This window comes from Schistocerca cancellata, chromosome 3 (genome assembly GCF_023864275.1).
Source record: "Schistocerca cancellata isolate TAMUIC-IGC-003103 chromosome 3, iqSchCanc2.1, whole genome shotgun sequence".
NCBI classification, from domain to species: Eukaryota; Metazoa; Arthropoda; class Insecta; order Orthoptera; family Acrididae; genus Schistocerca; species Schistocerca cancellata.
Genome location: NC_064628.1, coordinates 705,533,785 through 705,559,789, shown reverse-complemented (window position 1 = coordinate 705,559,789; position 26,005 = coordinate 705,533,785). Strand labels below are relative to the sequence as shown.

General features: G+C 54.9%; 70 non-coding genes across 70 annotated transcripts; all 70 read left to right on the top strand.

Moving 5' to 3' along the window:
- Positions 1-86: 86 nt before the first annotated feature.
- On the top strand, positions 87-158 carry Trnah-gug (transfer RNA histidin (anticodon GUG)). Its single transcript has one exon. It is a non-coding gene; the product is annotated as a tRNA-His (tRNA).
- A 287-nt stretch (positions 159-445) lies between these two features.
- Trnal-aag (transfer RNA leucine (anticodon AAG)) lies at positions 446-527 on the top strand. Its single transcript has one exon. It is a non-coding gene; the product is annotated as a tRNA-Leu (tRNA).
- A 78-nt stretch (positions 528-605) lies between these two features.
- On the top strand, positions 606-687 carry Trnal-cag (transfer RNA leucine (anticodon CAG)). The gene has a single exon. It is a non-coding gene; the product is annotated as a tRNA-Leu (tRNA).
- A 646-nt stretch (positions 688-1,333) lies between these two features.
- On the top strand, positions 1,334-1,405 carry Trnah-gug (transfer RNA histidin (anticodon GUG)). The gene has a single exon. It is a non-coding gene; the product is annotated as a tRNA-His (tRNA).
- Positions 1,406-1,692: 287 nt separating this feature from the next.
- Trnal-aag (transfer RNA leucine (anticodon AAG)) lies at positions 1,693-1,774 on the top strand. Its single transcript has one exon. It is a non-coding gene; the product is annotated as a tRNA-Leu (tRNA).
- A 78-nt stretch (positions 1,775-1,852) lies between these two features.
- On the top strand, positions 1,853-1,934 carry Trnal-cag (transfer RNA leucine (anticodon CAG)). Its single transcript has one exon. It is a non-coding gene; the product is annotated as a tRNA-Leu (tRNA).
- Positions 1,935-2,580: 646 nt separating this feature from the next.
- Positions 2,581-2,652, top strand: Trnah-gug (transfer RNA histidin (anticodon GUG)). The gene has a single exon. It is a non-coding gene; the product is annotated as a tRNA-His (tRNA).
- Positions 2,653-2,939: 287 nt separating this feature from the next.
- Trnal-aag (transfer RNA leucine (anticodon AAG)) lies at positions 2,940-3,021 on the top strand. The gene has a single exon. It is a non-coding gene; the product is annotated as a tRNA-Leu (tRNA).
- Positions 3,022-3,099: 78 nt separating this feature from the next.
- Trnal-cag (transfer RNA leucine (anticodon CAG)) lies at positions 3,100-3,181 on the top strand. Its single transcript has one exon. It is a non-coding gene; the product is annotated as a tRNA-Leu (tRNA).
- A 646-nt stretch (positions 3,182-3,827) lies between these two features.
- Positions 3,828-3,899, top strand: Trnah-gug (transfer RNA histidin (anticodon GUG)). The gene has a single exon. It is a non-coding gene; the product is annotated as a tRNA-His (tRNA).
- Positions 3,900-4,186: 287 nt separating this feature from the next.
- Positions 4,187-4,268, top strand: Trnal-aag (transfer RNA leucine (anticodon AAG)). The gene has a single exon. It is a non-coding gene; the product is annotated as a tRNA-Leu (tRNA).
- A 78-nt stretch (positions 4,269-4,346) lies between these two features.
- On the top strand, positions 4,347-4,428 carry Trnal-cag (transfer RNA leucine (anticodon CAG)). Its single transcript has one exon. It is a non-coding gene; the product is annotated as a tRNA-Leu (tRNA).
- A 646-nt stretch (positions 4,429-5,074) lies between these two features.
- On the top strand, positions 5,075-5,146 carry Trnah-gug (transfer RNA histidin (anticodon GUG)). The gene has a single exon. It is a non-coding gene; the product is annotated as a tRNA-His (tRNA).
- A 287-nt stretch (positions 5,147-5,433) lies between these two features.
- Positions 5,434-5,515, top strand: Trnal-aag (transfer RNA leucine (anticodon AAG)). The gene has a single exon. It is a non-coding gene; the product is annotated as a tRNA-Leu (tRNA).
- A 78-nt stretch (positions 5,516-5,593) lies between these two features.
- On the top strand, positions 5,594-5,675 carry Trnal-cag (transfer RNA leucine (anticodon CAG)). The gene has a single exon. It is a non-coding gene; the product is annotated as a tRNA-Leu (tRNA).
- A 646-nt stretch (positions 5,676-6,321) lies between these two features.
- On the top strand, positions 6,322-6,393 carry Trnah-gug (transfer RNA histidin (anticodon GUG)). The gene has a single exon. It is a non-coding gene; the product is annotated as a tRNA-His (tRNA).
- A 287-nt stretch (positions 6,394-6,680) lies between these two features.
- On the top strand, positions 6,681-6,762 carry Trnal-aag (transfer RNA leucine (anticodon AAG)). Its single transcript has one exon. It is a non-coding gene; the product is annotated as a tRNA-Leu (tRNA).
- A 78-nt stretch (positions 6,763-6,840) lies between these two features.
- On the top strand, positions 6,841-6,922 carry Trnal-cag (transfer RNA leucine (anticodon CAG)). Its single transcript has one exon. It is a non-coding gene; the product is annotated as a tRNA-Leu (tRNA).
- Positions 6,923-7,568: 646 nt separating this feature from the next.
- Trnah-gug (transfer RNA histidin (anticodon GUG)) lies at positions 7,569-7,640 on the top strand. Its single transcript has one exon. It is a non-coding gene; the product is annotated as a tRNA-His (tRNA).
- A 287-nt stretch (positions 7,641-7,927) lies between these two features.
- Trnal-aag (transfer RNA leucine (anticodon AAG)) lies at positions 7,928-8,009 on the top strand. Its single transcript has one exon. It is a non-coding gene; the product is annotated as a tRNA-Leu (tRNA).
- Positions 8,010-8,087: 78 nt separating this feature from the next.
- Trnal-cag (transfer RNA leucine (anticodon CAG)) lies at positions 8,088-8,169 on the top strand. The gene has a single exon. It is a non-coding gene; the product is annotated as a tRNA-Leu (tRNA).
- Positions 8,170-8,815: 646 nt separating this feature from the next.
- Positions 8,816-8,887, top strand: Trnah-gug (transfer RNA histidin (anticodon GUG)). The gene has a single exon. It is a non-coding gene; the product is annotated as a tRNA-His (tRNA).
- Positions 8,888-9,174: 287 nt separating this feature from the next.
- Positions 9,175-9,256, top strand: Trnal-aag (transfer RNA leucine (anticodon AAG)). The gene has a single exon. It is a non-coding gene; the product is annotated as a tRNA-Leu (tRNA).
- A 78-nt stretch (positions 9,257-9,334) lies between these two features.
- Trnal-cag (transfer RNA leucine (anticodon CAG)) lies at positions 9,335-9,416 on the top strand. The gene has a single exon. It is a non-coding gene; the product is annotated as a tRNA-Leu (tRNA).
- A 646-nt stretch (positions 9,417-10,062) lies between these two features.
- Trnah-gug (transfer RNA histidin (anticodon GUG)) lies at positions 10,063-10,134 on the top strand. The gene has a single exon. It is a non-coding gene; the product is annotated as a tRNA-His (tRNA).
- Positions 10,135-10,421: 287 nt separating this feature from the next.
- On the top strand, positions 10,422-10,503 carry Trnal-aag (transfer RNA leucine (anticodon AAG)). Its single transcript has one exon. It is a non-coding gene; the product is annotated as a tRNA-Leu (tRNA).
- Positions 10,504-10,581: 78 nt separating this feature from the next.
- On the top strand, positions 10,582-10,663 carry Trnal-cag (transfer RNA leucine (anticodon CAG)). The gene has a single exon. It is a non-coding gene; the product is annotated as a tRNA-Leu (tRNA).
- A 646-nt stretch (positions 10,664-11,309) lies between these two features.
- Trnah-gug (transfer RNA histidin (anticodon GUG)) lies at positions 11,310-11,381 on the top strand. The gene has a single exon. It is a non-coding gene; the product is annotated as a tRNA-His (tRNA).
- Positions 11,382-11,668: 287 nt separating this feature from the next.
- On the top strand, positions 11,669-11,750 carry Trnal-aag (transfer RNA leucine (anticodon AAG)). The gene has a single exon. It is a non-coding gene; the product is annotated as a tRNA-Leu (tRNA).
- A 78-nt stretch (positions 11,751-11,828) lies between these two features.
- On the top strand, positions 11,829-11,910 carry Trnal-cag (transfer RNA leucine (anticodon CAG)). The gene has a single exon. It is a non-coding gene; the product is annotated as a tRNA-Leu (tRNA).
- A 274-nt stretch (positions 11,911-12,184) lies between these two features.
- Positions 12,185-12,256, top strand: Trnae-cuc (transfer RNA glutamic acid (anticodon CUC)). The gene has a single exon. It is a non-coding gene; the product is annotated as a tRNA-Glu (tRNA).
- Positions 12,257-12,638: 382 nt separating this feature from the next.
- On the top strand, positions 12,639-12,710 carry Trnah-gug (transfer RNA histidin (anticodon GUG)). Its single transcript has one exon. It is a non-coding gene; the product is annotated as a tRNA-His (tRNA).
- A 287-nt stretch (positions 12,711-12,997) lies between these two features.
- Positions 12,998-13,079, top strand: Trnal-aag (transfer RNA leucine (anticodon AAG)). Its single transcript has one exon. It is a non-coding gene; the product is annotated as a tRNA-Leu (tRNA).
- A 78-nt stretch (positions 13,080-13,157) lies between these two features.
- On the top strand, positions 13,158-13,239 carry Trnal-cag (transfer RNA leucine (anticodon CAG)). Its single transcript has one exon. It is a non-coding gene; the product is annotated as a tRNA-Leu (tRNA).
- Positions 13,240-13,513: 274 nt separating this feature from the next.
- Positions 13,514-13,585, top strand: Trnae-cuc (transfer RNA glutamic acid (anticodon CUC)). Its single transcript has one exon. It is a non-coding gene; the product is annotated as a tRNA-Glu (tRNA).
- Positions 13,586-13,967: 382 nt separating this feature from the next.
- Positions 13,968-14,039, top strand: Trnah-gug (transfer RNA histidin (anticodon GUG)). The gene has a single exon. It is a non-coding gene; the product is annotated as a tRNA-His (tRNA).
- A 287-nt stretch (positions 14,040-14,326) lies between these two features.
- Trnal-aag (transfer RNA leucine (anticodon AAG)) lies at positions 14,327-14,408 on the top strand. Its single transcript has one exon. It is a non-coding gene; the product is annotated as a tRNA-Leu (tRNA).
- A 78-nt stretch (positions 14,409-14,486) lies between these two features.
- Trnal-cag (transfer RNA leucine (anticodon CAG)) lies at positions 14,487-14,568 on the top strand. The gene has a single exon. It is a non-coding gene; the product is annotated as a tRNA-Leu (tRNA).
- A 274-nt stretch (positions 14,569-14,842) lies between these two features.
- On the top strand, positions 14,843-14,914 carry Trnae-cuc (transfer RNA glutamic acid (anticodon CUC)). Its single transcript has one exon. It is a non-coding gene; the product is annotated as a tRNA-Glu (tRNA).
- A 382-nt stretch (positions 14,915-15,296) lies between these two features.
- Trnah-gug (transfer RNA histidin (anticodon GUG)) lies at positions 15,297-15,368 on the top strand. The gene has a single exon. It is a non-coding gene; the product is annotated as a tRNA-His (tRNA).
- A 287-nt stretch (positions 15,369-15,655) lies between these two features.
- Trnal-aag (transfer RNA leucine (anticodon AAG)) lies at positions 15,656-15,737 on the top strand. The gene has a single exon. It is a non-coding gene; the product is annotated as a tRNA-Leu (tRNA).
- Positions 15,738-15,815: 78 nt separating this feature from the next.
- Positions 15,816-15,897, top strand: Trnal-cag (transfer RNA leucine (anticodon CAG)). The gene has a single exon. It is a non-coding gene; the product is annotated as a tRNA-Leu (tRNA).
- Positions 15,898-16,171: 274 nt separating this feature from the next.
- On the top strand, positions 16,172-16,243 carry Trnae-cuc (transfer RNA glutamic acid (anticodon CUC)). The gene has a single exon. It is a non-coding gene; the product is annotated as a tRNA-Glu (tRNA).
- A 382-nt stretch (positions 16,244-16,625) lies between these two features.
- Trnah-gug (transfer RNA histidin (anticodon GUG)) lies at positions 16,626-16,697 on the top strand. Its single transcript has one exon. It is a non-coding gene; the product is annotated as a tRNA-His (tRNA).
- A 287-nt stretch (positions 16,698-16,984) lies between these two features.
- Trnal-aag (transfer RNA leucine (anticodon AAG)) lies at positions 16,985-17,066 on the top strand. Its single transcript has one exon. It is a non-coding gene; the product is annotated as a tRNA-Leu (tRNA).
- A 78-nt stretch (positions 17,067-17,144) lies between these two features.
- On the top strand, positions 17,145-17,226 carry Trnal-cag (transfer RNA leucine (anticodon CAG)). Its single transcript has one exon. It is a non-coding gene; the product is annotated as a tRNA-Leu (tRNA).
- A 274-nt stretch (positions 17,227-17,500) lies between these two features.
- Positions 17,501-17,572, top strand: Trnae-cuc (transfer RNA glutamic acid (anticodon CUC)). The gene has a single exon. It is a non-coding gene; the product is annotated as a tRNA-Glu (tRNA).
- Positions 17,573-17,954: 382 nt separating this feature from the next.
- Positions 17,955-18,026, top strand: Trnah-gug (transfer RNA histidin (anticodon GUG)). Its single transcript has one exon. It is a non-coding gene; the product is annotated as a tRNA-His (tRNA).
- A 287-nt stretch (positions 18,027-18,313) lies between these two features.
- Trnal-aag (transfer RNA leucine (anticodon AAG)) lies at positions 18,314-18,395 on the top strand. Its single transcript has one exon. It is a non-coding gene; the product is annotated as a tRNA-Leu (tRNA).
- Positions 18,396-18,473: 78 nt separating this feature from the next.
- On the top strand, positions 18,474-18,555 carry Trnal-cag (transfer RNA leucine (anticodon CAG)). Its single transcript has one exon. It is a non-coding gene; the product is annotated as a tRNA-Leu (tRNA).
- Positions 18,556-19,201: 646 nt separating this feature from the next.
- On the top strand, positions 19,202-19,273 carry Trnah-gug (transfer RNA histidin (anticodon GUG)). The gene has a single exon. It is a non-coding gene; the product is annotated as a tRNA-His (tRNA).
- Positions 19,274-19,560: 287 nt separating this feature from the next.
- Trnal-aag (transfer RNA leucine (anticodon AAG)) lies at positions 19,561-19,642 on the top strand. The gene has a single exon. It is a non-coding gene; the product is annotated as a tRNA-Leu (tRNA).
- Positions 19,643-19,720: 78 nt separating this feature from the next.
- Trnal-cag (transfer RNA leucine (anticodon CAG)) lies at positions 19,721-19,802 on the top strand. Its single transcript has one exon. It is a non-coding gene; the product is annotated as a tRNA-Leu (tRNA).
- Positions 19,803-20,076: 274 nt separating this feature from the next.
- Positions 20,077-20,148, top strand: Trnae-cuc (transfer RNA glutamic acid (anticodon CUC)). Its single transcript has one exon. It is a non-coding gene; the product is annotated as a tRNA-Glu (tRNA).
- A 382-nt stretch (positions 20,149-20,530) lies between these two features.
- Positions 20,531-20,602, top strand: Trnah-gug (transfer RNA histidin (anticodon GUG)). Its single transcript has one exon. It is a non-coding gene; the product is annotated as a tRNA-His (tRNA).
- A 287-nt stretch (positions 20,603-20,889) lies between these two features.
- Trnal-aag (transfer RNA leucine (anticodon AAG)) lies at positions 20,890-20,971 on the top strand. The gene has a single exon. It is a non-coding gene; the product is annotated as a tRNA-Leu (tRNA).
- Positions 20,972-21,049: 78 nt separating this feature from the next.
- On the top strand, positions 21,050-21,131 carry Trnal-cag (transfer RNA leucine (anticodon CAG)). Its single transcript has one exon. It is a non-coding gene; the product is annotated as a tRNA-Leu (tRNA).
- A 274-nt stretch (positions 21,132-21,405) lies between these two features.
- Positions 21,406-21,477, top strand: Trnae-cuc (transfer RNA glutamic acid (anticodon CUC)). Its single transcript has one exon. It is a non-coding gene; the product is annotated as a tRNA-Glu (tRNA).
- Positions 21,478-21,859: 382 nt separating this feature from the next.
- On the top strand, positions 21,860-21,931 carry Trnah-gug (transfer RNA histidin (anticodon GUG)). The gene has a single exon. It is a non-coding gene; the product is annotated as a tRNA-His (tRNA).
- Positions 21,932-22,218: 287 nt separating this feature from the next.
- Positions 22,219-22,300, top strand: Trnal-aag (transfer RNA leucine (anticodon AAG)). Its single transcript has one exon. It is a non-coding gene; the product is annotated as a tRNA-Leu (tRNA).
- A 78-nt stretch (positions 22,301-22,378) lies between these two features.
- Trnal-cag (transfer RNA leucine (anticodon CAG)) lies at positions 22,379-22,460 on the top strand. Its single transcript has one exon. It is a non-coding gene; the product is annotated as a tRNA-Leu (tRNA).
- A 646-nt stretch (positions 22,461-23,106) lies between these two features.
- Positions 23,107-23,178, top strand: Trnah-gug (transfer RNA histidin (anticodon GUG)). The gene has a single exon. It is a non-coding gene; the product is annotated as a tRNA-His (tRNA).
- Positions 23,179-23,465: 287 nt separating this feature from the next.
- Positions 23,466-23,547, top strand: Trnal-aag (transfer RNA leucine (anticodon AAG)). The gene has a single exon. It is a non-coding gene; the product is annotated as a tRNA-Leu (tRNA).
- Positions 23,548-23,625: 78 nt separating this feature from the next.
- Positions 23,626-23,707, top strand: Trnal-cag (transfer RNA leucine (anticodon CAG)). The gene has a single exon. It is a non-coding gene; the product is annotated as a tRNA-Leu (tRNA).
- A 274-nt stretch (positions 23,708-23,981) lies between these two features.
- On the top strand, positions 23,982-24,053 carry Trnae-cuc (transfer RNA glutamic acid (anticodon CUC)). Its single transcript has one exon. It is a non-coding gene; the product is annotated as a tRNA-Glu (tRNA).
- Positions 24,054-24,435: 382 nt separating this feature from the next.
- Positions 24,436-24,507, top strand: Trnah-gug (transfer RNA histidin (anticodon GUG)). The gene has a single exon. It is a non-coding gene; the product is annotated as a tRNA-His (tRNA).
- Positions 24,508-24,794: 287 nt separating this feature from the next.
- Positions 24,795-24,876, top strand: Trnal-aag (transfer RNA leucine (anticodon AAG)). Its single transcript has one exon. It is a non-coding gene; the product is annotated as a tRNA-Leu (tRNA).
- Positions 24,877-24,954: 78 nt separating this feature from the next.
- On the top strand, positions 24,955-25,036 carry Trnal-cag (transfer RNA leucine (anticodon CAG)). Its single transcript has one exon. It is a non-coding gene; the product is annotated as a tRNA-Leu (tRNA).
- Positions 25,037-25,310: 274 nt separating this feature from the next.
- Positions 25,311-25,382, top strand: Trnae-cuc (transfer RNA glutamic acid (anticodon CUC)). Its single transcript has one exon. It is a non-coding gene; the product is annotated as a tRNA-Glu (tRNA).
- A 382-nt stretch (positions 25,383-25,764) lies between these two features.
- On the top strand, positions 25,765-25,836 carry Trnah-gug (transfer RNA histidin (anticodon GUG)). Its single transcript has one exon. It is a non-coding gene; the product is annotated as a tRNA-His (tRNA).
- Positions 25,837-26,005: the final 169 nt, after the last annotated feature.

Here is a 26,005-nt window from a genome sequence, read left to right as displayed (position 1 = left end):
TGGGGAGACGCAGTGGTGTGTGGGCCGAGCTTTGCTGTTCATCGCCACTTGCAGTCGCGAGAACTGCTGTCGCCGGTGCTTCCGTGGCCGTGATCGTCTAGTGGTTAGGACATTGCGTTGTGGCCGCAATAACCCAGGTTCGAATCCTGGTCACGGCAATTTTTAAGCTTTTGCCTTGCTGTCGCTGCAGTGACGATTGTGACTCAGTGTTTGAAATCACGGTGCCCTCTTGATTTTTCACTCATGTTCCGCAGGCTGCAGGTGGCACTACCAATTCATTATCAACACGTAATGCCGCCGCACCAGAGCGCGGGCAGCTGCCTGTGTAGTGAATCTCCATTCGAAGAAGGCATTTGTTTGAGGTGCAATGGATGAGCAGCCAGTCGCAGCAGAACAGGAAGCTGTGTCGTGGACTGTTTCTACAAAAGCGATGAACAGTGGCACAGGTAGCGTGGCCGAGCGGTCTAAGGCGCTGGTTTAAGGCACCAGTCTCTTCGGAGGCGTGGGTTCGAATCCCACCGCTGCCAATTTTTTCTCGTTTTTTGTGCCATTGCGGTGTTTTCTCGTGGGGTAGAACGCAGCTCCTCTGACCGCCGTGAGGCGTCGGTAGCGTGGCCGAGCGGCCTAAGGCGCTGGTTTCAGGCACCAGTCTCCTCGGAGGCGTGGGTTCGAATCCCACCGCTGCCAATGTTTTCTGTCTCGAAAGCCGGAGCACTGACTACCCGCGACGAAAGAGCGCAGCAAGCCGTGAGCGTCTCTTTCTTAAATTGTCGCAGCACAGTGCGCGGTGCAACGACATGATTCACAGGGGCAGTTTGGTGTCATGATGGCTGGCGTTCGTCTCCACGAAATGTGTCCCGAGCATGCCGTTGTACAAAGTGGGAGCGTCTATTTTTACAGTTGTCGTTAAGTAGCGTGCGTATAGATTGCTGTGTTCGCTGGAGGAGCCCTTGTGCCGTTGTCCGGTGTGGTCTAGTGGCTAGGATACGACTTAGCTCGACTGACGCTCCGCTGACGCTTGCAGAAAACTACGTTAAGTACGATTCGGCGTGACAAGTGACGGCGAGAGCGATGCGACATCTGTCCACCTCTTATCGAGGCACATACCTGTGGTCAACAGACCTGGAGGACTGCAAGCCATTGCCACGGGGGTTGAATGCAGCTAACCACACTGTTTGGTGTCCTAACAGCGCAGACACGTTCGTTTGCCAGTATACATATAATGGAGATCGCGTCTGACGCAGCTGTGGGGAGACGCAGTGGTGTGTGGGCCGAGCTTTGCTGTTCATCGCCACTTGCAGTCGCGAGAACTGCTGTCGCCGGTGCTTCCGTGGCCGTGATCGTCTAGTGGTTAGGACATTGCGTTGTGGCCGCAATAACCCAGGTTCGAATCCTGGTCACGGCAATTTTTAAGCTTTTGCCTTGCTGTCGCTGCAGTGACGATTGTGACTCAGTGTTTGAAATCACGGTGCCCTCTTGATTTTTCACTCATGTTCCGCAGGCTGCAGGTGGCACTACCAATTCATTATCAACACGTAATGCCGCCGCACCAGAGCGCGGGCAGCTGCCTGTGTAGTGAATCTCCATTCGAAGAAGGCATTTGTTTGAGGTGCAATGGATGAGCAGCCAGTCGCAGCAGAACAGGAAGCTGTGTCGTGGACTGTTTCTACAAAAGCGATGAACAGTGGCACAGGTAGCGTGGCCGAGCGGTCTAAGGCGCTGGTTTAAGGCACCAGTCTCTTCGGAGGCGTGGGTTCGAATCCCACCGCTGCCAATTTTTTCTCGTTTTTTGTGCCATTGCGGTGTTTTCTCGTGGGGTAGAACGCAGCTCCTCTGACCGCCGTGAGGCGTCGGTAGCGTGGCCGAGCGGCCTAAGGCGCTGGTTTCAGGCACCAGTCTCCTCGGAGGCGTGGGTTCGAATCCCACCGCTGCCAATGTTTTCTGTCTCGAAAGCCGGAGCACTGACTACCCGCGACGAAAGAGCGCAGCAAGCCGTGAGCGTCTCTTTCTTAAATTGTCGCAGCACAGTGCGCGGTGCAACGACATGATTCACAGGGGCAGTTTGGTGTCATGATGGCTGGCGTTCGTCTCCACGAAATGTGTCCCGAGCATGCCGTTGTACAAAGTGGGAGCGTCTATTTTTACAGTTGTCGTTAAGTAGCGTGCGTATAGATTGCTGTGTTCGCTGGAGGAGCCCTTGTGCCGTTGTCCGGTGTGGTCTAGTGGCTAGGATACGACTTAGCTCGACTGACGCTCCGCTGACGCTTGCAGAAAACTACGTTAAGTACGATTCGGCGTGACAAGTGACGGCGAGAGCGATGCGACATCTGTCCACCTCTTATCGAGGCACATACCTGTGGTCAACAGACCTGGAGGACTGCAAGCCATTGCCACGGGGGTTGAATGCAGCTAACCACACTGTTTGGTGTCCTAACAGCGCAGACACGTTCGTTTGCCAGTATACATATAATGGAGATCGCGTCTGACGCAGCTGTGGGGAGACGCAGTGGTGTGTGGGCCGAGCTTTGCTGTTCATCGCCACTTGCAGTCGCGAGAACTGCTGTCGCCGGTGCTTCCGTGGCCGTGATCGTCTAGTGGTTAGGACATTGCGTTGTGGCCGCAATAACCCAGGTTCGAATCCTGGTCACGGCAATTTTTAAGCTTTTGCCTTGCTGTCGCTGCAGTGACGATTGTGACTCAGTGTTTGAAATCACGGTGCCCTCTTGATTTTTCACTCATGTTCCGCAGGCTGCAGGTGGCACTACCAATTCATTATCAACACGTAATGCCGCCGCACCAGAGCGCGGGCAGCTGCCTGTGTAGTGAATCTCCATTCGAAGAAGGCATTTGTTTGAGGTGCAATGGATGAGCAGCCATTCGCAGCAGAACAGGAAGCTGTGTCGTGGACTGTTTCTACAAAAGCGATGAACAGTGGCACAGGTAGCGTGGCCGAGCGGTCTAAGGCGCTGGTTTAAGGCACCAGTCTCTTCGGAGGCGTGGGTTCGAATCCCACCGCTGCCAATTTTTTCTCGTTTTTTGTGCCATTGCGGTGTTTTCTCGTGGGGTAGAACGCAGCTCCTCTGACCGCCGTGAGGCGTCGGTAGCGTGGCCGAGCGGCCTAAGGCGCTGGTTTCAGGCACCAGTCTCCTCGGAGGCGTGGGTTCGAATCCCACCGCTGCCAATGTTTTCTGTCTCGAAAGCCGGAGCACTGACTACCCGCGACGAAAGAGCGCAGCAAGCCGTGAGCGTCTCTTTCTTAAATTGTCGCAGCACAGTGCGCGGTGCAACGACATGATTCACAGGGGCAGTTTGGTGTCATGATGGCTGGCGTTCGTCTCCACGAAATGTGTCCCGAGCATGCCGTTGTACAAAGTGGGAGCGTCTATTTTTACAGTTGTCGTTAAGTAGCGTGCGTATAGATTGCTGTGTTCGCTGGAGGAGCCCTTGTGCCGTTGTCCGGTGTGGTCTAGTGGCTAGGATACGACTTAGCTCGACTGACGCTCCGCTGACGCTTGCAGAAAACTACGTTAAGTACGATTCGGCGTGACAAGTGACGGCGAGAGCGATGCGACATCTGTCCACCTCTTATCGAGGCACATACCTGTGGTCAACAGACCTGGAGGACTGCAAGCCATTGCCACGGGGGTTGAATGCAGCTAACCACACTGTTTGGTGTCCTAACAGCGCAGACACGTTCGTTTGCCAGTATACATATAATGGAGATCGCGTCTGACGCAGCTGTGGGGAGACGCAGTAGTGTGTGGGCCGAGCTTTGCTGTTCATCGCCACTTGCAGTCGCGAGAACTGCTGTCGCCGGTGCTTCCGTGGCCGTGATCGTCTAGTGGTTAGGACATTGCGTTGTGGCCGCAATAACCCAGGTTCGAATCCTGGTCACGGCAATTTTTAAGCTTTTGCCTTGCTGTCGCTGCAGTGACGATTGTGACTCAGTGTTTGAAATCACGGTGCCCTCTTGATTTTTCACTCATGTTCCGCAGGCTGCAGGTGGCACTACCAATTCATTATCAACACGTAATGCCGCCGCACCAGAGCGCGGGCAGCTGCCTGTGTAGTGAATCTCCATTCGAAGAAGGCATTTGTTTGAGGTGCAATGGATGAGCAGCCAGTCGCAGCAGAACAGGAAGCTGTGTCGTGGACTGTTTCTACAAAAGCGATGAACAGTGGCACAGGTAGCGTGGCCGAGCGGTCTAAGGCGCTGGTTTAAGGCACCAGTCTCTTCGGAGGCGTGGGTTCGAATCCCACCGCTGCCAATTTTTTCTCGTTTTTTGTGCCATTGCGGTGTTTTCTCGTGGGGTAGAACGCAGCTCCTCTGACCGCCGTGAGGCGTCGGTAGCGTGGCCGAGCGGCCTAAGGCGCTGGTTTCAGGCACCAGTCTCCTCGGAGGCGTGGGTTCGAATCCCACCGCTGCCAATGTTTTCTGTCTCGAAAGCCGGAGCACTGACTACCCGCGACGAAAGAGCGCAGCAAGCCGTGAGCGTCTCTTTCTTAAATTGTCGCAGCACAGTGCGCGGTGCAACGACATGATTCACAGGGGCAGTTTGGTGTCATGATGGCTGGCGTTCGTCTCCACGAAATGTGTCCCGAGCATGCCGTTGTACAAAGTGGGAGCGTCTATTTTTACAGTTGTCGTTAAGTAGCGTGCGTATAGATTGCTGTGTTCGCTGGAGGAGCCCTTGTGCCGTTGTCCGGTGTGGTCTAGTGGCTAGGATACGACTTAGCTCGACTGACGCTCCGCTGACGCTTGCAGAAAACTACGTTAAGTACGATTCGGCGTGACAAGTGACGGCGAGAGCGATGCGACATCTGTCCACCTCTTATCGAGGCACATACCTGTGGTCAACAGACCTGGAGGACTGCAAGCCATTGCCACGGGGGTTGAATGCAGCTAACCACACTGTTTGGTGTCCTAACAGCGCAGACACGTTCGTTTGCCAGTATACATATAATGGAGATCGCGTCTGACGCAGCTGTGGGGAGACGCAGTGGTGTGTGGGCCGAGCTTTGCTGTTCATCGCCACTTGCAGTCGCGAGAACTGCTGTCGCCGGTGCTTCCGTGGCCGTGATCGTCTAGTGGTTAGGACATTGCGTTGTGGCCGCAATAACCCAGGTTCGAATCCTGGTCACGGCAATTTTTAAGCTTTTGCCTTGCTGTCGCTGCAGTGACGATTGTGACTCAGTGTTTGAAATCACGGTGCCCTCTTGATTTTTCACTCATGTTCCGCAGGCTGCAGGTGGCACTACCAATTCATTATCAACACGTAATGCCGCCGCACCAGAGCGCGGGCAGCTGCCTGTGTAGTGAATCTCCATTCGAAGAAGGCATTTGTTTGAGGTGCAATGGATGAGCAGCCAGTCGCAGCAGAACAGGAAGCTGTGTCGTGGACTGTTTCTACAAAAGCGATGAACAGTGGCACAGGTAGCGTGGCCGAGCGGTCTAAGGCGCTGGTTTAAGGCACCAGTCTCTTCGGAGGCGTGGGTTCGAATCCCACCGCTGCCAATTTTTTCTCGTTTTTTGTGCCATTGCGGTGTTTTCTCGTGGGGTAGAACGCAGCTCCTCTGACCGCCGTGAGGCGTCGGTAGCGTGGCCGAGCGGCCTAAGGCGCTGGTTTCAGGCACCAGTCTCCTCGGAGGCGTGGGTTCGAATCCCACCGCTGCCAATGTTTTCTGTCTCGAAAGCCGGAGCACTGACTACCCGCGACGAAAGAGCGCAGCAAGCCGTGAGCGTCTCTTTCTTAAATTGTCGCAGCACAGTGCGCGGTGCAACGACATGATTCACAGGGGCAGTTTGGTGTCATGATGGCTGGCGTTCGTCTCCACGAAATGTGTCCCGAGCATGCCGTTGTACAAAGTGGGAGCGTCTATTTTTACAGTTGTCGTTAAGTAGCGTGCGTATAGATTGCTGTGTTCGCTGGAGGAGCCCTTGTGCCGTTGTCCGGTGTGGTCTAGTGGCTAGGATACGACTTAGCTCGACTGACGCTCCGCTGACGCTTGCAGAAAACTACGTTAAGTACGATTCGGCGTGACAAGTGACGGCGAGAGCGATGCGACATCTGTCCACCTCTTATCGAGGCACATACCTGTGGTCAACAGACCTGGAGGACTGCAAGCCATTGCCACGGGGGTTGAATGCAGCTAACCACACTGTTTGGTGTCCTAACAGCGCAGACACGTTCGTTTGCCAGTATACATATAATGGAGATCGCGTCTGACGCAGCTGTGGGGAGACGCAGTGGTGTGTGGGCCGAGCTTTGCTGTTCATCGCCACTTGCAGTCGCGAGAACTGCTGTCGCCGGTGCTTCCGTGGCCGTGATCGTCTAGTGGTTAGGACATTGCGTTGTGGCCGCAATAACCCAGGTTCGAATCCTGGTCACGGCAATTTTTAAGCTTTTGCCTTGCTGTCGCTGCAGTGACGATTGTGACTCAGTGTTTGAAATCACGGTGCCCTCTTGATTTTTCACTCATGTTCCGCAGGCTGCAGGTGGCACTACCAATTCATTATCAACACGTAATGCCGCCGCACCAGAGCGCGGGCAGCTGCCTGTGTAGTGAATCTCCATTCGAAGAAGGCATTTGTTTGAGGTGCAATGGATGAGCAGCCAGTCGCAGCAGAACAGGAAGCTGTGTCGTGGACTGTTTCTACAAAAGCGATGAACAGTGGCACAGGTAGCGTGGCCGAGCGGTCTAAGGCGCTGGTTTAAGGCACCAGTCTCTTCGGAGGCGTGGGTTCGAATCCCACCGCTGCCAATTTTTTCTCGTTTTTTGTGCCATTGCGGTGTTTTCTCGTGGGGTAGAACGCAGCTCCTCTGACCGCCGTGAGGCGTCGGTAGCGTGGCCGAGCGGCCTAAGGCGCTGGTTTCAGGCACCAGTCTCCTCGGAGGCGTGGGTTCGAATCCCACCGCTGCCAATGTTTTCTGTCTCGAAAGCCGGAGCACTGACTACCCGCGACGAAAGAGCGCAGCAAGCCGTGAGCGTCTCTTTCTTAAATTGTCGCAGCACAGTGCGCGGTGCAACGACATGATTCACAGGGGCAGTTTGGTGTCATGATGGCTGGCGTTCGTCTCCACGAAATGTGTCCCGAGCATGCCGTTGTACAAAGTGGGAGCGTCTATTTTTACAGTTGTCGTTAAGTAGCGTGCGTATAGATTGCTGTGTTCGCTGGAGGAGCCCTTGTGCCGTTGTCCGGTGTGGTCTAGTGGCTAGGATACGACTTAGCTCGACTGACGCTCCGCTGACGCTTGCAGAAAACTACGTTAAGTACGATTCGGCGTGACAAGTGACGGCGAGAGCGATGCGACATCTGTCCACCTCTTATCGAGGCACATACCTGTGGTCAACAGACCTGGAGGACTGCAAGCCATTGCCACGGGGGTTGAATGCAGCTAACCACACTGTTTGGTGTCCTAACAGCGCAGACACGTTCGTTTGCCAGTATACATATAATGGAGATCGCGTCTGACGCAGCTGTGGGGAGACGCAGTGGTGTGTGGGCCGAGCTTTGCTGTTCATCGCCACTTGCAGTCGCGAGAACTGCTGTCGCCGGTGCTTCCGTGGCCGTGATCGTCTAGTGGTTAGGACATTGCGTTGTGGCCGTAATAACCCAGGTTCGAATCCTGGTCACGGCAATTTTTAAGCTTTTGCCTTGCTGTCGCTGCAGTGACGATTGTGACTCAGTGTTTGAAATCACGGTGCCCTCTTGATTTTTCACTCATGTTCCGCAGGCTGCAGGTGGCACTACCAATTCATTATCAACACGTAATGCCGCCGCACCAGAGCGCGGGCAGCTGCCTGTGTAGTGAATCTCCATTCGAAGAAGGCATTTGTTTGAGGTGCAATGGATGAGCAGCCAGTCGCAGCAGAACAGGAAGCTGTGTCGTGGACTGTTTCTACAAAAGCGATGAACAGTGGCACAGGTAGCGTGGCCGAGCGGTCTAAGGCGCTGGTTTAAGGCACCAGTCTCTTCGGAGGCGTGGGTTCGAATCCCACCGCTGCCAATTTTTTCTCGTTTTTTGTGCCATTGCGGTGTTTTCTCGTGGGGTAGAACGCAGCTCCTCTGACCGCCGTGAGGCGTCGGTAGCGTGGCCGAGCGGCCTAAGGCGCTGGTTTCAGGCACCAGTCTCCTCGGAGGCGTGGGTTCGAATCCCACCGCTGCCAATGTTTTCTGTCTCGAAAGCCGGAGCACTGACTACCCGCGACGAAAGAGCGCAGCAAGCCGTGAGCGTCTCTTTCTTAAATTGTCGCAGCACAGTGCGCGGTGCAACGACATGATTCACAGGGGCAGTTTGGTGTCATGATGGCTGGCGTTCGTCTCCACGAAATGTGTCCCGAGCATGCCGTTGTACAAAGTGGGAGCGTCTATTTTTACAGTTGTCGTTAAGTAGCGTGCGTATAGATTGCTGTGTTCGCTGGAGGAGCCCTTGTGCCGTTGTCCGGTGTGGTCTAGTGGCTAGGATACGACTTAGCTCGACTGACGCTCCGCTGACGCTTGCAGAAAACTACGTTAAGTACGATTCGGCGTGACAAGTGACGGCGAGAGCGATGCGACATCTGTCCACCTCTTATCGAGGCACATACCTGTGGTCAACAGACCTGGAGGACTGCAAGCCATTGCCACGGGGGTTGAATGCAGCTAACCACACTGTTTGGTGTCCTAACAGCGCAGACACGTTCGTTTGCCAGTATACATATAATGGAGATCGCGTCTGACGCAGCTGTGGGGAGACGCAGTGGTGTGTGGGCCGAGCTTTGCTGTTCATCGCCACTTGCAGTCGCGAGAACTGCTGTCGCCGGTGCTTCCGTGGCCGTGATCGTCTAGTGGTTAGGACATTGCGTTGTGGCCGCAATAACCCAGGTTCGAATCCTGGTCACGGCAATTTTTAAGCTTTTGCCTTGCTGTCGCTGCAGTGACGATTGTGACTCAGTGTTTGAAATCACGGTGCCCTCTTGATTTTTCACTCATGTTCCGCAGGCTGCAGGTGGCACTACCAATTCATTATCAACACGTAATGCCGCCGCACCAGAGCGCGGGCAGCTGCCTGTGTAGTGAATCTCCATTCGAAGAAGGCATTTGTTTGAGGTGCAATGGATGAGCAGCCAGTCGCAGCAGAACAGGAAGCTGTGTCGTGGACTGTTTCTACAAAAGCGATGAACAGTGGCACAGGTAGCGTGGCCGAGCGGTCTAAGGCGCTGGTTTAAGGCACCAGTCTCTTCGGAGGCGTGGGTTCGAATCCCACCGCTGCCAATTTTTTCTCGTTTTTTGTGCCATTGCGGTGTTTTCTCGTGGGGTAGAACGCAGCTCCTCTGACCGCCGTGAGGCGTCGGTAGCGTGGCCGAGCGGCCTAAGGCGCTGGTTTCAGGCACCAGTCTCCTCGGAGGCGTGGGTTCGAATCCCACCGCTGCCAATGTTTTCTGTCTCGAAAGCCGGAGCACTGACTACCCGCGACGAAAGAGCGCAGCAAGCCGTGAGCGTCTCTTTCTTAAATTGTCGCAGCACAGTGCGCGGTGCAACGACATGATTCACAGGGGCAGTTTGGTGTCATGATGGCTGGCGTTCGTCTCCACGAAATGTGTCCCGAGCATGCCGTTGTACAAAGTGGGAGCGTCTATTTTTACAGTTGTCGTTAAGTAGCGTGCGTATAGATTGCTGTGTTCGCTGGAGGAGCCCTTGTGCCGTTGTCCGGTGTGGTCTAGTGGCTAGGATACGACTTAGCTCGACTGACGCTCCGCTGACGCTTGCAGAAAACTACGTTAAGTACGATTCGGCGTGACAAGTGACGGCGAGAGCGATGCGACATCTGTCCACCTCTTATCGAGGCACATACCTGTGGTCAACAGACCTGGAGGACTGCAAGCCATTGCCACGGGGGTTGAATGCAGCTAACCACACTGTTTGGTGTCCTAACAGCGCAGACACGTTCGTTTGCCAGTATACATATAATGGAGATCGCGTCTGACGCAGCTGTGGGGAGACGCAGTGGTGTGTGGGCCGAGCTTTGCTGTTCATCGCCACTTGCAGTCGCGAGAACTGCTGTCGCCGGTGCTTCCGTGGCCGTGATCGTCTAGTGGTTAGGACATTGCGTTGTGGCCGTAATAACCCAGGTTCGAATCCTGGTCACGGCAATTTTTAAGCTTTTGCCTTGCTGTCGCTGCAGTGACGATTGTGACTCAGTGTTTGAAATCACGGTGCCCTCTTGATTTTTCACTCATGTTCCGCAGGCTGCAGGTGGCACTACCAATTCATTATCAACACGTAATGCCGCCGCACCAGAGCGCGGGCAGCTGCCTGTGTAGTGAATCTCCATTCGAAGAAGGCATTTGTTTGAGGTGCAATGGATGAGCAGCCAGTCGCAGCAGAACAGGAAGCTGTGTCGTGGACTGTTTCTACAAAAGCGATGAACAGTGGCACAGGTAGCGTGGCCGAGCGGTCTAAGGCGCTGGTTTAAGGCACCAGTCTCTTCGGAGGCGTGGGTACGAATCCCACCGCTGCCAATTTTTTCTCGTTTTTTGTGCCATTGCGGTGTTTTCTCGTGGGGTAGAACGCAGCTCCTCTGACCGCCGTGAGGCGTCGGTAGCGTGGCCGAGCGGCCTAAGGCGCTGGTTTCAGGCACCAGTCTCCTCGGAGGCGTGGGTTCGAATCCCACCGCTGCCAATGTTTTCTGTCTCGAAAGCCGGAGCACTGACTACCCGCGACGAAAGAGCGCAGCAAGCCGTGAGCGTCTCTTTCTTAAATTGTCGCAGCACAGTGCGCGGTGCAACGACATGATTCACAGGGGCAGTTTGGTGTCATGATGGCTGGCGTTCGTCTCCACGAAATGTGTCCCGAGCATGCCGTTGTACAAAGTGGGAGCGTCTATTTTTACAGTTGTCGTTAAGTAGCGTGCGTATAGATTGCTGTGTTCGCTGGAGGAGCCCTTGTGCCGTTGTCCGGTGTGGTCTAGTGGCTAGGATACGACTTAGCTCGACTGACGCTCCGCTGACGCTTGCAGAAAACTACGTTAAGTACGATTCGGCGTGACAAGTGACGGCGAGAGCGATGCGACATCTGTCCACCTCTTATCGAGGCACATACCTGTGGTCAACAGACCTGGAGGACTGCAAGCCATTGCCACGGGGGTTGAATGCAGCTAACCACACTGTTTGGTGTCCTAACAGCGCAGACACGTTCGTTTGCCAGTATACATATAATGGAGATCGCGTCTGACGCAGCTGTGGGGAGACGCAGTGGTGTGTGGGCCGAGCTTTGCTGTTCATCGCCACTTGCAGTCGCGAGAACTGCTGTCGCCGGTGCTTCCGTGGCCGTGATCGTCTAGTGGTTAGGACATTGCGTTGTGGCCGCAATAACCCAGGTTCGAATCCTGGTCACGGCAATTTTTAAGCTTTTGCCTTGCTGTCGCTGCAGTGACGATTGTGACTCAGTGTTTGAAATCACGGTGCCCTCTTGATTTTTCACTCATGTTCCGCAGGCTGCAGGTGGCACTACCAATTCATTATCAACACGTAATGCCGCCGCACCAGAGCGCGGGCAGCTGCCTGTGTAGTGAATCTCCATTCGAAGAAGGCATTTGTTTGAGGTGCAATGGATGAGCAGCCATTCGCAGCAGAACAGGAAGCTGTGTCGTGGACTGTTTCTACAAAAGCGATGAACAGTGGCACAGGTAGCGTGGCCGAGCGGTCTAAGGCGCTGGTTTAAGGCACCAGTCTCTTCGGAGGCGTGGGTTCGAATCCCACCGCTGCCAATTTTTTCTCGTTTTTTGTGCCATTGCGGTGTTTTCTCGTGGGGTAGAACGCAGCTCCTCTGACCGCCGTGAGGCGTCGGTAGCGTGGCCGAGCGGCCTAAGGCGCTGGTTTCAGGCACCAGTCTCCTCGGAGGCGTGGGTTCGAATCCCACCGCTGCCAATGTTTTCTGTCTCGAAAGCCGGAGCACTGACTACCCGCGACGAAAGAGCGCAGCAAGCCGTGAGCGTCTCTTTCTTAAATTGTCGCAGCACAGTGCGCGGTGCAACGACATGATTCACAGGGGCAGTTTGGTGTCATGATGGCTGGCGTTCGTCTCCACGAAATGTGTCCCGAGCATGCCGTTGTACAAAGTGGGAGCGTCTATTTTTACAGTTGTCGTTAAGTAGCGTGCGTATAGATTGCTGTGTTCGCTGGAGGAGCCCTTGTGCCGTTGTCCGGTGTGGTCTAGTGGCTAGGATACCTGGCTCTCACCCAGGAGGCCCGGGTTCGATTCCCGGTACCGGAAATGCGCATTTTGTTGCTCCTCTTATGCGACTTGGCCCGACTTAGCTCGACTGACGCTCCGCTGACGCTTGCAGAAAACTACGTTAAGTACGATTCGGCGTGACAAGTGACGGCGAGAGCGATGCGACATCTGTCCACCTCTTATCGAGGCACATACCTGTGGTCAACAGACCTGGAGGACTGCAAGCCATTGCCACGGGGGTTGAATGCAGCTAACCACACTGTTTGGTGTCCTAACAGCGCAGACACGTTCGTTTGCCAGTATACATATAATGGAGATCGCGTCTGACGCAGCTGTGGGGAGACGCAGTGGTGTGTGGGCCGAGCTTTGCTGTTCATCGCCACTTGCAGTCGCGAGAACTGCTGTCGCCGGTGCTTCCGTGGCCGTGATCGTCTAGTGGTTAGGACATTGCGTTGTGGCCGCAATAACCCAGGTTCGAATCCTGGTCACGGCAATTTTTAAGCTTTTGCCTTGCTGTCGCTGCAGTGACGATTGTGACTCAGTGTTTGAAATCACGGTGCCCTCTTGATTTTTCACTCATGTTCCGCAGGCTGCAGGTGGCACTACCAATTCATTATCAACACGTAATGCCGCCGCACCAGAGCGCGGGCAGCTGCCTGTGTAGTGAATCTCCATTCGAAGAAGGCATTTGTTTGAGGTGCAATGGATGAGCAGCCAGTCGCAGCAGAACAGGAAGCTGTGTCGTGGACTGTTTCTACAAAAGCGATGAACAGTGGCACAGGTAGCGTGGCCGAGCGGTCTAAGGCGCTGGTTTAAGGCACCAGTCTCTTCGGAGGCGTGGGTTCGAATCCCACCGCTGCCAATTTTTTCTCGTTTTTTGTGCCATTGCGGTGTTTTCTCGTGGGGTAGAACGCAGCTCCTCTGACCGCCGTGAGGCGTCGGTAGCGTGGCCGAGCGGCCTAAGGCGCTGGTTTCAGGCACCAGTCTCCTCGGAGGCGTGGGTTCGAATCCCACCGCTGCCAATGTTTTCTGTCTCGAAAGCCGGAGCACTGACTACCCGCGACGAAAGAGCGCAGCAAGCCGTGAGCGTCTCTTTCTTAAATTGTCGCAGCACAGTGCGCGGTGCAACGACATGATTCACAGGGGCAGTTTGGTGTCATGATGGCTGGCGTTCGTCTCCACGAAATGTGTCCCGAGCATGCCGTTGTACAAAGTGGGAGCGTCTATTTTTACAGTTGTCGTTAAGTAGCGTGCGTATAGATTGCTGTGTTCGCTGGAGGAGCCCTTGTGCCGTTGTCCGGTGTGGTCTAGTGGCTAGGATACCTGGCTCTCACCCAGGAGTCCCGGGTTCGATTCCCGGTACCGGAAATGCGCATTTTGTTGCTCCTCTTATGCGACTTGGCCCGACTTAGCTCGACTGACGCTCCGCTGACGCTTGCAGAAAACTACGTTAAGTACGATTCGGCGTGACAAGTGACGGCGAGAGCGATGCGACATCTGTCCACCTCTTATCGAGGCACATACCTGTGGTCAACAGACCTGGAGGACTGCAAGCCATTGCCACGGGGGTTGAATGCAGCTAACCACACTGTTTGGTGTCCTAACAGCGCAGACACGTTCGTTTGCCAGTATACATATAATGGAGATCGCGTCTGACGCAGCTGTGGGGAGACGCAGTGGTGTGTGGGCCGAGCTTTGCTGTTCATCGCCACTTGCAGTCGCGAGAACTGCTGTCGCCGGTGCTTCCGTGGCCGTGATCGTCTAGTGGTTAGGACATTGCGTTGTGGCCGCAATAACCCAGGTTCGAATCCTGGTCACGGCAATTTTTAAGCTTTTGCCTTGCTGTCGCTGCAGTGACGATTGTGACTCAGTGTTTGAAATCACGGTGCCCTCTTGATTTTTCACTCATGTTCCGCAGGCTGCAGGTGGCACTACCAATTCATTATCAACACGTAATGCCGCCGCACCAGAGCGCGGGCAGCTGCCTGTGTAGTGAATCTCCATTCGAAGAAGGCATTTGTTTGAGGTGCAATGGATGAGCAGCCAGTCGCAGCAGAACAGGAAGCTGTGTCGTGGACTGTTTCTACAAAAGCGATGAACAGTGGCACAGGTAGCGTGGCCGAGCGGTCTAAGGCGCTGGTTTAAGGCACCAGTCTCTTCGGAGGCGTGGGTTCGAATCCCACCGCTGCCAATTTTTTCTCGTTTTTTGTGCCATTGCGGTGTTTTCTCGTGGGGTAGAACGCAGCTCCTCTGACCGCCGTGAGGCGTCGGTAGCGTGGCCGAGCGGCCTAAGGCGCTGGTTTCAGGCACCAGTCTCCTCGGAGGCGTGGGTTCGAATCCCACCGCTGCCAATGTTTTCTGTCTCGAAAGCCGGAGCACTGACTACCCGCGACGAAAGAGCGCAGCAAGCCGTGAGCGTCTCTTTCTTAAATTGTCGCAGCACAGTGCGCGGTGCAACGACATGATTCACAGGGGCAGTTTGGTGTCATGATGGCTGGCGTTCGTCTCCACGAAATGTGTCCCGAGCATGCCGTTGTACAAAGTGGGAGCGTCTATTTTTACAGTTGTCGTTAAGTAGCGTGCGTATAGATTGCTGTGTTCGCTGGAGGAGCCCTTGTGCCGTTGTCCGGTGTGGTCTAGTGGCTAGGATACCTGGCTCTCACCCAGGAGGCCCGGGTTCGATTCCCGGTACCGGAAATGCGCATTTTGTTGCTCCTCTTATGCGACTTGGCCCGACTTAGCTCGACTGACGCTCCGCTGACGCTTGCAGAAAACTACGTTAAGTACGATTCGGCGTGACAAGTGACGGCGAGAGCGATGCGACATCTGTCCACCTCTTATCGAGGCACATACCTGTGGTCAACAGACCTGGAGGACTGCAAGCCATTGCCACGGGGGTTGAATGCAGCTAACCACACTGTTTGGTGTCCTAACAGCGCAGACACGTTCGTTTGCCAGTATACATATAATGGAGATCGCGTCTGACGCAGCTGTGGGGAGACGCAGTGGTGTGTGGGCCGAGCTTTGCTGTTCATCGCCACTTGCAGTCGCGAGAACTGCTGTCGCCGGTGCTTCCGTGGCCGTGATCGTCTAGTGGTTAGGACATTGCGTTGTGGCCGCAATAACCCAGGTTCGAATCCTGGTCACGGCAATTTTTAAGCTTTTGCCTTGCTGTCGCTGCAGTGACGATTGTGACTCAGTGTTTGAAATCACGGTGCCCTCTTGATTTTTCACTCATGTTCCGCAGGCTGCAGGTGGCACTACCAATTCATTATCAACACGTAATGCCGCCGCACCAGAGCGCGGGCAGCTGCCTGTGTAGTGAATCTCCATTCGAAGAAGGCATTTGTTTGAGGTGCAATGGATGAGCAGCCAGTCGCAGCAGAACAGGAAGCTGTGTCGTGGACTGTTTCTACAAAAGCGATGAACAGTGGCACAGGTAGCGTGGCCGAGCGGTCTAAGGCGCTGGTTTAAGGCACCAGTCTCTTCGGAGGCGTGGGTTCGAATCCCACCGCTGCCAATTTTTTCTCGTTTTTTGTGCCATTGCGGTGTTTTCTCGTGGGGTAGAACGCAGCTCCTCTGACCGCCGTGAGGCGTCGGTAGCGTGGCCGAGCGGCCTAAGGCGCTGGTTTCAGGCACCAGTCTCCTCGGAGGCGTGGGTTCGAATCCCACCGCTGCCAATGTTTTCTGTCTCGAAAGCCGGAGCACTGACTACCCGCGACGAAAGAGCGCAGCAAGCCGTGAGCGTCTCTTTCTTAAATTGTCGCAGCACAGTGCGCGGTGCAACGACATGATTCACAGGGGCAGTTTGGTGTCATGATGGCTGGCGTTCGTCTCCACGAAATGTGTCCCGAGCATGCCGTTGTACAAAGTGGGAGCGTCTATTTTTACAGTTGTCGTTAAGTAGCGTGCGTATAGATTGCTGTGTTCGCTGGAGGAGCCCTTGTGCCGTTGTCCGGTGTGGTCTAGTGGCTAGGATACCTGGCTCTCACCCAGGAGTCCCGGGTTCGATTCCCGGTACCGGAAATGCGCATTTTGTTGCTCCTCTTATGCGACTTGGCCCGACTTAGCTCGACTGACGCTCCGCTGACGCTTGCAGAAAACTACGTTAAGTACGATTCGGCGTGACAAGTGACGGCGAGAGCGATGCGACATCTGTCCACCTCTTATCGAGGCACATACCTGTGGTCAACAGACCTGGAGGACTGCAAGCCATTGCCACGGGGGTTGAATGCAGCTAACCACACTGTTTGGTGTCCTAACAGCGCAGACACGTTCGTTTGCCAGTATACATATAATGGAGATCGCGTCTGACGCAGCTGTGGGGAGACGCAGTGGTGTGTGGGCCGAGCTTTGCTGTTCATCGCCACTTGCAGTCGCGAGAACTGCTGTCGCCGGTGCTTCCGTGGCCGTGATCGTCTAGTGGTTAGGACATTGCGTTGTGGCCGCAATAACCCAGGTTCGAATCCTGGTCACGGCAATTTTTAAGCTTTTGCCTTGCTGTCGCTGCAGTGACGATTGTGACTCAGTGTTTGAAATCACGGTGCCCTCTTGATTTTTCACTCATGTTCCGCAGGCTGCAGGTGGCACTACCAATTCATTATCAACACGTAATGCCGCCGCACCAGAGCGCGGGCAGCTGCCTGTGTAGTGAATCTCCATTCGAAGAAGGCATTTGTTTGAGGTGCAATGGATGAGCAGCCAGTCGCAGCAGAACAGGAAGCTGTGTCGTGGACTGTTTCTACAAAAGCGATGAACAGTGGCACAGGTAGCGTGGCCGAGCGGTCTAAGGCGCTGGTTTAAGGCACCAGTCTCTTCGGAGGCGTGGGTTCGAATCCCACCGCTGCCAATTTTTTCTCGTTTTTTGTGCCATTGCGGTGTTTTCTCGTGGGGTAGAACGCAGCTCCTCTGACCGCCGTGAGGCGTCGGTAGCGTGGCCGAGCGGCCTAAGGCGCTGGTTTCAGGCACCAGTCTCCTCGGAGGCGTGGGTTCGAATCCCACCGCTGCCAATGTTTTCTGTCTCGAAAGCCGGAGCACTGACTACCCGCGACGAAAGAGCGCAGCAAGCCGTGAGCGTCTCTTTCTTAAATTGTCGCAGCACAGTGCGCGGTGCAACGACATGATTCACAGGGGCAGTTTGGTGTCATGATGGCTGGCGTTCGTCTCCACGAAATGTGTCCCGAGCATGCCGTTGTACAAAGTGGGAGCGTCTATTTTTACAGTTGTCGTTAAGTAGCGTGCGTATAGATTGCTGTGTTCGCTGGAGGAGCCCTTGTGCCGTTGTCCGGTGTGGTCTAGTGGCTAGGATACCTGGCTCTCACCCAGGAGGCCCGGGTTCGATTCCCGGTACCGGAAATGCGCATTTTGTTGCTCCTCTTATGCGACTTGGCCCGACTTAGCTCGACTGACGCTCCGCTGACGCTTGCAGAAAACTACGTTAAGTACGATTCGGCGTGACAAGTGACGGCGAGAGCGATGCGACATCTGTCCACCTCTTATCGAGGCACATACCTGTGGTCAACAGACCTGGAGGACTGCAAGCCATTGCCACGGGGGTTGAATGCAGCTAACCACACTGTTTGGTGTCCTAACAGCGCAGACACGTTCGTTTGCCAGTATACATATAATGGAGATCGCGTCTGACGCAGCTGTGGGGAGACGCAGTGGTGTGTGGGCCGAGCTTTGCTGTTCATCGCCACTTGCAGTCGCGAGAACTGCTGTCGCCGGTGCTTCCGTGGCCGTGATCGTCTAGTGGTTAGGACATTGCGTTGTGGCCGTAATAACCCAGGTTCGAATCCTGGTCACGGCAATTTTTAAGCTTTTGCCTTGCTGTCGCTGCAGTGACGATTGTGACTCAGTGTTTGAAATCACGGTGCCCTCTTGATTTTTCACTCATGTTCCGCAGGCTGCAGGTGGCACTACCAATTCATTATCAACACGTAATGCCGCCGCACCAGAGCGCGGGCAGCTGCCTGTGTAGTGAATCTCCATTCGAAGAAGGCATTTGTTTGAGGTGCAATGGATGAGCAGCCAGTCGCAGCAGAACAGGAAGCTGTGTCGTGGACTGTTTCTACAAAAGCGATGAACAGTGGCACAGGTAGCGTGGCCGAGCGGTCTAAGGCGCTGGTTTAAGGCACCAGTCTCTTCGGAGGCGTGGGTACGAATCCCACCGCTGCCAATTTTTTCTCGTTTTTTGTGCCATTGCGGTGTTTTCTCGTGGGGTAGAACGCAGCTCCTCTGACCGCCGTGAGGCGTCGGTAGCGTGGCCGAGCGGCCTAAGGCGCTGGTTTCAGGCACCAGTCTCCTCGGAGGCGTGGGTTCGAATCCCACCGCTGCCAATGTTTTCTGTCTCGAAAGCCGGAGCACTGACTACCCGCGACGAAAGAGCGCAGCAAGCCGTGAGCGTCTCTTTCTTAAATTGTCGCAGCACAGTGCGCGGTGCAACGACATGATTCACAGGGGCAGTTTGGTGTCATGATGGCTGGCGTTCGTCTCCACGAAATGTGTCCCGAGCATGCCGTTGTACAAAGTGGGAGCGTCTATTTTTACAGTTGTCGTTAAGTAGCGTGCGTATAGATTGCTGTGTTCGCTGGAGGAGCCCTTGTGCCGTTGTCCGGTGTGGTCTAGTGGCTAGGATACGACTTAGCTCGACTGACGCTCCGCTGACGCTTGCAGAAAACTACGTTAAGTACGATTCGGCGTGACAAGTGACGGCGAGAGCGATGCGACATCTGTCCACCTCTTATCGAGGCACATACCTGTGGTCAACAGACCTGGAGGACTGCAAGCCATTGCCACGGGGGTTGAATGCAGCTAACCACACTGTTTGGTGTCCTAACAGCGCAGACACGTTCGTTTGCCAGTATACATATAATGGAGATCGCGTCTGACGCAGCTGTGGGGAGACGCAGTGGTGTGTGGGCCGAGCTTTGCTGTTCATCGCCACTTGCAGTCGCGAGAACTGCTGTCGCCGGTGCTTCCGTGGCCGTGATCGTCTAGTGGTTAGGACATTGCGTTGTGGCCGCAATAACCCAGGTTCGAATCCTGGTCACGGCAATTTTTAAGCTTTTGCCTTGCTGTCGCTGCAGTGACGATTGTGACTCAGTGTTTGAAATCACGGTGCCCTCTTGATTTTTCACTCATGTTCCGCAGGCTGCAGGTGGCACTACCAATTCATTATCAACACGTAATGCCGCCGCACCAGAGCGCGGGCAGCTGCCTGTGTAGTGAATCTCCATTCGAAGAAGGCATTTGTTTGAGGTGCAATGGATGAGCAGCCAGTCGCAGCAGAACAGGAAGCTGTGTCGTGGACTGTTTCTACAAAAGCGATGAACAGTGGCACAGGTAGCGTGGCCGAGCGGTCTAAGGCGCTGGTTTAAGGCACCAGTCTCTTCGGAGGCGTGGGTTCGAATCCCACCGCTGCCAATTTTTTCTCGTTTTTTGTGCCATTGCGGTGTTTTCTCGTGGGGTAGAACGCAGCTCCTCTGACCGCCGTGAGGCGTCGGTAGCGTGGCCGAGCGGCCTAAGGCGCTGGTTTCAGGCACCAGTCTCCTCGGAGGCGTGGGTTCGAATCCCACCGCTGCCAATGTTTTCTGTCTCGAAAGCCGGAGCACTGACTACCCGCGACGAAAGAGCGCAGCAAGCCGTGAGCGTCTCTTTCTTAAATTGTCGCAGCACAGTGCGCGGTGCAACGACATGATTCACAGGGGCAGTTTGGTGTCATGATGGCTGGCGTTCGTCTCCACGAAATGTGTCCCGAGCATGCCGTTGTACAAAGTGGGAGCGTCTATTTTTACAGTTGTCGTTAAGTAGCGTGCGTATAGATTGCTGTGTTCGCTGGAGGAGCCCTTGTGCCGTTGTCCGGTGTGGTCTAGTGGCTAGGATACCTGGCTCTCACCCAGGAGTCCCGGGTTCGATTCCCGGTACCGGAAATGCGCATTTTGTTGCTCCTCTTATGCGACTTGGCCCGACTTAGCTCGACTGACGCTCCGCTGACGCTTGCAGAAAACTACGTTAAGTACGATTCGGCGTGACAAGTGACGGCGAGAGCGATGCGACATCTGTCCACCTCTTATCGAGGCACATACCTGTGGTCAACAGACCTGGAGGACTGCAAGCCATTGCCACGGGGGTTGAATGCAGCTAACCACACTGTTTGGTGTCCTAACAGCGCAGACACGTTCGTTTGCCAGTATACATATAATGGAGATCGCGTCTGACGCAGCTGTGGGGAGACGCAGTGGTGTGTGGGCCGAGCTTTGCTGTTCATCGCCACTTGCAGTCGCGAGAACTGCTGTCGCCGGTGCTTCCGTGGCCGTGATCGTCTAGTGGTTAGGACATTGCGTTGTGGCCGCAATAACCCAGGTTCGAATCCTGGTCACGGCAATTTTTAAGCTTTTGCCTTGCTGTCGCTGCAGTGACGATTGTGACTCAGTGTTTGAAATCACGGTGCCCTCTTGATTTTTCACTCATGTTCCGCAGGCTGCAGGTGGCACTACCAATTCATTATCAACACGTAATGCCGCCGCACCAGAGCGCGGGCAGCTGCCTGTGTAGTGAATCTCCATTCGAAGAAGGCATTTGTTTGAGGTGCAATGGATGAGCAGCCAGTCGCAGCAGAACAGGAAGCTGTGTCGTGGACTGTTTCTACAAAAGCGATGAACAGTGGCACAGGTAGCGTGGCCGAGCGGTCTAAGGCGCTGGTTTAAGGCACCAGTCTCTTCGGAGGCGTGGGTTCGAATCCCACCGCTGCCAATTTTTTCTCGTTTTTTGTGCCATTGCGGTGTTTTCTCGTGGGGTAGAACGCAGCTCCTCTGACCGCCGTGAGGCGTCGGTAGCGTGGCCGAGCGGCCTAAGGCGCTGGTTTCAGGCACCAGTCTCCTCGGAGGCGTGGGTTCGAATCCCACCGCTGCCAATGTTTTCTGTCTCGAAAGCCGGAGCACTGACTACCCGCGACGAAAGAGCGCAGCAAGCCGTGAGCGTCTCTTTCTTAAATTGTCGCAGCACAGTGCGCGGTGCAACGACATGATTCACAGGGGCAGTTTGGTGTCATGATGGCTGGCGTTCGTCTCCACGAAATGTGTCCCGAGCATGCCGTTGTACAAAGTGGGAGCGTCTATTTTTACAGTTGTCGTTAAGTAGCGTGCGTATAGATTGCTGTGTTCGCTGGAGGAGCCCTTGTGCCGTTGTCCGGTGTGGTCTAGTGGCTAGGATACCTGGCTCTCACCCAGGAGGCCCGGGTTCGATTCCCGGTACCGGAAATGCGCATTTTGTTGCTCCTCTTATGCGACTTGGCCCGACTTAGCTCGACTGACGCTCCGCTGACGCTTGCAGAAAACTACGTTAAGTACGATTCGGCGTGACAAGTGACGGCGAGAGCGATGCGACATCTGTCCACCTCTTATCGAGGCACATACCTGTGGTCAACAGACCTGGAGGACTGCAAGCCATTGCCACGGGGGTTGAATGCAGCTAACCACACTGTTTGGTGTCCTAACAGCGCAGACACGTTCGTTTGCCAGTATACATATAATGGAGATCGCGTCTGACGCAGCTGTGGGGAGACGCAGTGGTGTGTGGGCCGAGCTTTGCTGTTCATCGCCACTTGCAGTCGCGAGAACTGCTGTCGCCGGTGCTTCCGTGGCCGTGATCGTCTAGTGGTTAGGACATTGCGTTGTGGCCGTAATAACCCAGGTTCGAATCCTGGTCACGGCAATTTTTAAGCTTTTGCCTTGCTGTCGCTGCAGTGACGATTGTGACTCAGTGTTTGAAATCACGGTGCCCTCTTGATTTTTCACTCATGTTCCGCAGGCTGCAGGTGGCACTACCAATTCATTATCAACACGTAATGCCGCCGCACCAGAGCGCGGGCAGCTGCCTGTGTAGTGAATCTCCATTCGAAGAAGGCATTTGTTTGAGGTGCAATGGATGAGCAGCCAGTCGCAGCAGAACAGGAAGCTGTGTCGTGGACTGTTTCTACAAAAGCGATGAACAGTGGCACAGGTAGCGTGGCCGAGCGGTCTAAGGCGCTGGTTTAAGGCACCAGTCTCTTCGGAGGCGTGGGTACGAATCCCACCGCTGCCAATTTTTTCTCGTTTTTTGTGCCATTGCGGTGTTTTCTCGTGGGGTAGAACGCAGCTCCTCTGACCGCCGTGAGGCGTCGGTAGCGTGGCCGAGCGGCCTAAGGCGCTGGTTTCAGGCACCAGTCTCCTCGGAGGCGTGGGTTCGAATCCCACCGCTGCCAATGTTTTCTGTCTCGAAAGCCGGAGCACTGACTACCCGCGACGAAAGAGCGCAGCAAGCCGTGAGCGTCTCTTTCTTAAATTGTCGCAGCACAGTGCGCGGTGCAACGACATGATTCACAGGGGCAGTTTGGTGTCATGATGGCTGGCGTTCGTCTCCACGAAATGTGTCCCGAGCATGCCGTTGTACAAAGTGGGAGCGTCTATTTTTACAGTTGTCGTTAAGTAGCGTGCGTATAGATTGCTGTGTTCGCTGGAGGAGCCCTTGTGCCGTTGTCCGGTGTGGTCTAGTGGCTAGGATACGACTTAGCTCGACTGACGCTCCGCTGACGCTTGCAGAAAACTACGTTAAGTACGATTCGGCGTGACAAGTGACGGCGAGAGCGATGCGACATCTGTCCACCTCTTATCGAGGCACATACCTGTGGTCAACAGACCTGGAGGACTGCAAGCCATTGCCACGGGGGTTGAATGCAGCTAACCACACTGTTTGGTGTCCTAACAGCGCAGACACGTTCGTTTGCCAGTATACATATAATGGAGATCGCGTCTGACGCAGCTGTGGGGAGACGCAGTGGTGTGTGGGCCGAGCTTTGCTGTTCATCGCCACTTGCAGTCGCGAGAACTGCTGTCGCCGGTGCTTCCGTGGCCGTGATCGTCTAGTGGTTAGGACATTGCGTTGTGGCCGCAATAACCCAGGTTCGAATCCTGGTCACGGCAATTTTTAAGCTTTTGCCTTGCTGTCGCTGCAGTGACGATTGTGACTCAGTGTTTGAAATCACGGTGCCCTCTTGATTTTTCACTCATGTTCCGCAGGCTGCAGGTGGCACTACCAATTCATTATCAACACGTAATGCCGCCGCACCAGAGCGCGGGCAGCTGCCTGTGTAGTGAATCTCCATTCGAAGAAGGCATTTGTTTGAGGTGCAATGGATGAGCAGCCATTCGCAGCAGAACAGGAAGCTGTGTCGTGGACTGTTTCTACAAAAGCGATGAACAGTGGCACAGGTAGCGTGGCCGAGCGGTCTAAGGCGCTGGTTTAAGGCACCAGTCTCTTCGGAGGCGTGGGTTCGAATCCCACCGCTGCCAATTTTTTCTCGTTTTTTGTGCCATTGCGGTGTTTTCTCGTGGGGTAGAACGCAGCTCCTCTGACCGCCGTGAGGCGTCGGTAGCGTGGCCGAGCGGCCTAAGGCGCTGGTTTCAGGCACCAGTCTCCTCGGAGGCGTGGGTTCGAATCCCACCGCTGCCAATGTTTTCTGTCTCGAAAGCCGGAGCACTGACTACCCGCGACGAAAGAGCGCAGCAAGCCGTGAGCGTCTCTTTCTTAAATTGTCGCAGCACAGTGCGCGGTGCAACGACATGATTCACAGGGGCAGTTTGGTGTCATGATGGCTGGCGTTCGTCTCCACGAAATGTGTCCCGAGCATGCCGTTGTACAAAGTGGGAGCGTCTATTTTTACAGTTGTCGTTAAGTAGCGTGCGTATAGATTGCTGTGTTCGCTGGAGGAGCCCTTGTGCCGTTGTCCGGTGTGGTCTAGTGGCTAGGATACCTGGCTCTCACCCAGGAGGCCCGGGTTCGATTCCCGGTACCGGAAATGCGCATTTTGTTGCTCCTCTTATGCGACTTGGCCCGACTTAGCTCGACTGACGCTCCGCTGACGCTTGCAGAAAACTACGTTAAGTACGATTCGGCGTGACAAGTGACGGCGAGAGCGATGCGACATCTGTCCACCTCTTATCGAGGCACATACCTGTGGTCAACAGACCTGGAGGACTGCAAGCCATTGCCACGGGGGTTGAATGCAGCTAACCACACTGTTTGGTGTCCTAACAGCGCAGACACGTTCGTTTGCCAGTATACATATAATGGAGATCGCGTCTGACGCAGCTGTGGGGAGACGCAGTGGTGTGTGGGCCGAGCTTTGCTGTTCATCGCCACTTGCAGTCGCGAGAACTGCTGTCGCCGGTGCTTCCGTGGCCGTGATCGTCTAGTGGTTAGGACATTGCGTTGTGGCCGCAATAACCCAGGTTCGAATCCTGGTCACGGCAATTTTTAAGCTTTTGCCTTGCTGTCGCTGCAGTGACGATTGTGACTCAGTGTTTGAAATCACGGTGCCCTCTTGATTTTTCACTCATGTTCCGCAGGCTGCAGGTGGCACTACCAATTCATTATCAACACGTAATGCCGCCGCACCAGAGCGCGGGCAGCTGCCTGTGTAGTGAATCTCCATTCGAAGAAGGCATTTGTTTGAGGTGCAATGGATGAGCAGCCAGTCGCAGCAGAACAGGAAGCTGTGTCGTGGACTGTTTCTACAAAAGCGATGAACAGTGGCACAGGTAGCGTGGCCGAGCGGTCTAAGGCGCTGGTTTAAGGCACCAGTCTCTTCGGAGGCGTGGGTTCGAATCCCACCGCTGCCAATTTTTTCTCGTTTTTTGTGCCATTGCGGTGTTTTCTCGTGGGGTAGAACGCAGCTCCTCTGACCGCCGTGAGGCGTCGGTAGCGTGGCCGAGCGGCCTAAGGCGCTGGTTTCAGGCACCAGTCTCCTCGGAGGCGTGGGTTCGAATCCCACCGCTGCCAATGTTTTCTGTCTCGAAAGCCGGAGCACTGACTACCCGCGACGAAAGAGCGCAGCAAGCCGTGAGCGTCTCTTTCTTAAATTGTCGCAGCACAGTGCGCGGTGCAACGACATGATTCACAGGGGCAGTTTGGTGTCATGATGGCTGGCGTTCGTCTCCACGAAATGTGTCCCGAGCATGCCGTTGTACAAAGTGGGAGCGTCTATTTTTACAGTTGTCGTTAAGTAGCGTGCGTATAGATTGCTGTGTTCGCTGGAGGAGCCCTTGTGCCGTTGTCCGGTGTGGTCTAGTGGCTAGGATACCTGGCTCTCACCCAGGAGTCCCGGGTTCGATTCCCGGTACCGGAAATGCGCATTTTGTTGCTCCTCTTATGCGACTTGGCCCGACTTAGCTCGACTGACGCTCCGCTGACGCTTGCAGAAAACTACGTTAAGTACGATTCGGCGTGACAAGTGACGGCGAGAGCGATGCGACATCTGTCCACCTCTTATCGAGGCACATACCTGTGGTCAACAGACCTGGAGGACTGCAAGCCATTGCCACGGGGGTTGAATGCAGCTAACCACACTGTTTGGTGTCCTAACAGCGCAGACACGTTCGTTTGCCAGTATACATATAATGGAGATCGCGTCTGACGCAGCTGTGGGGAGACGCAGTGGTGTGTGGGCCGAGCTTTGCTGTTCATCGCCACTTGCAGTCGCGAGAACTGCTGTCGCCGGTGCTTCCGTGGCCGTGATCGTCTAGTGGTTAGGACATTGCGTTGTGGCCGCAATAACCCAGGTTCGAATCCTGGTCACGGCAATTTTTAAGCTTTTGCCTTGCTGTCGCTGCAGTGACGATTGTGACTCAGTGTTTGAAATCACGGTGCCCTCTTGATTTTTCACTCATGTTCCGCAGGCTGCAGGTGGCACTACCAATTCATTATCAACACGTAATGCCGCCGCACCAGAGCGCGGGCAGCTGCCTGTGT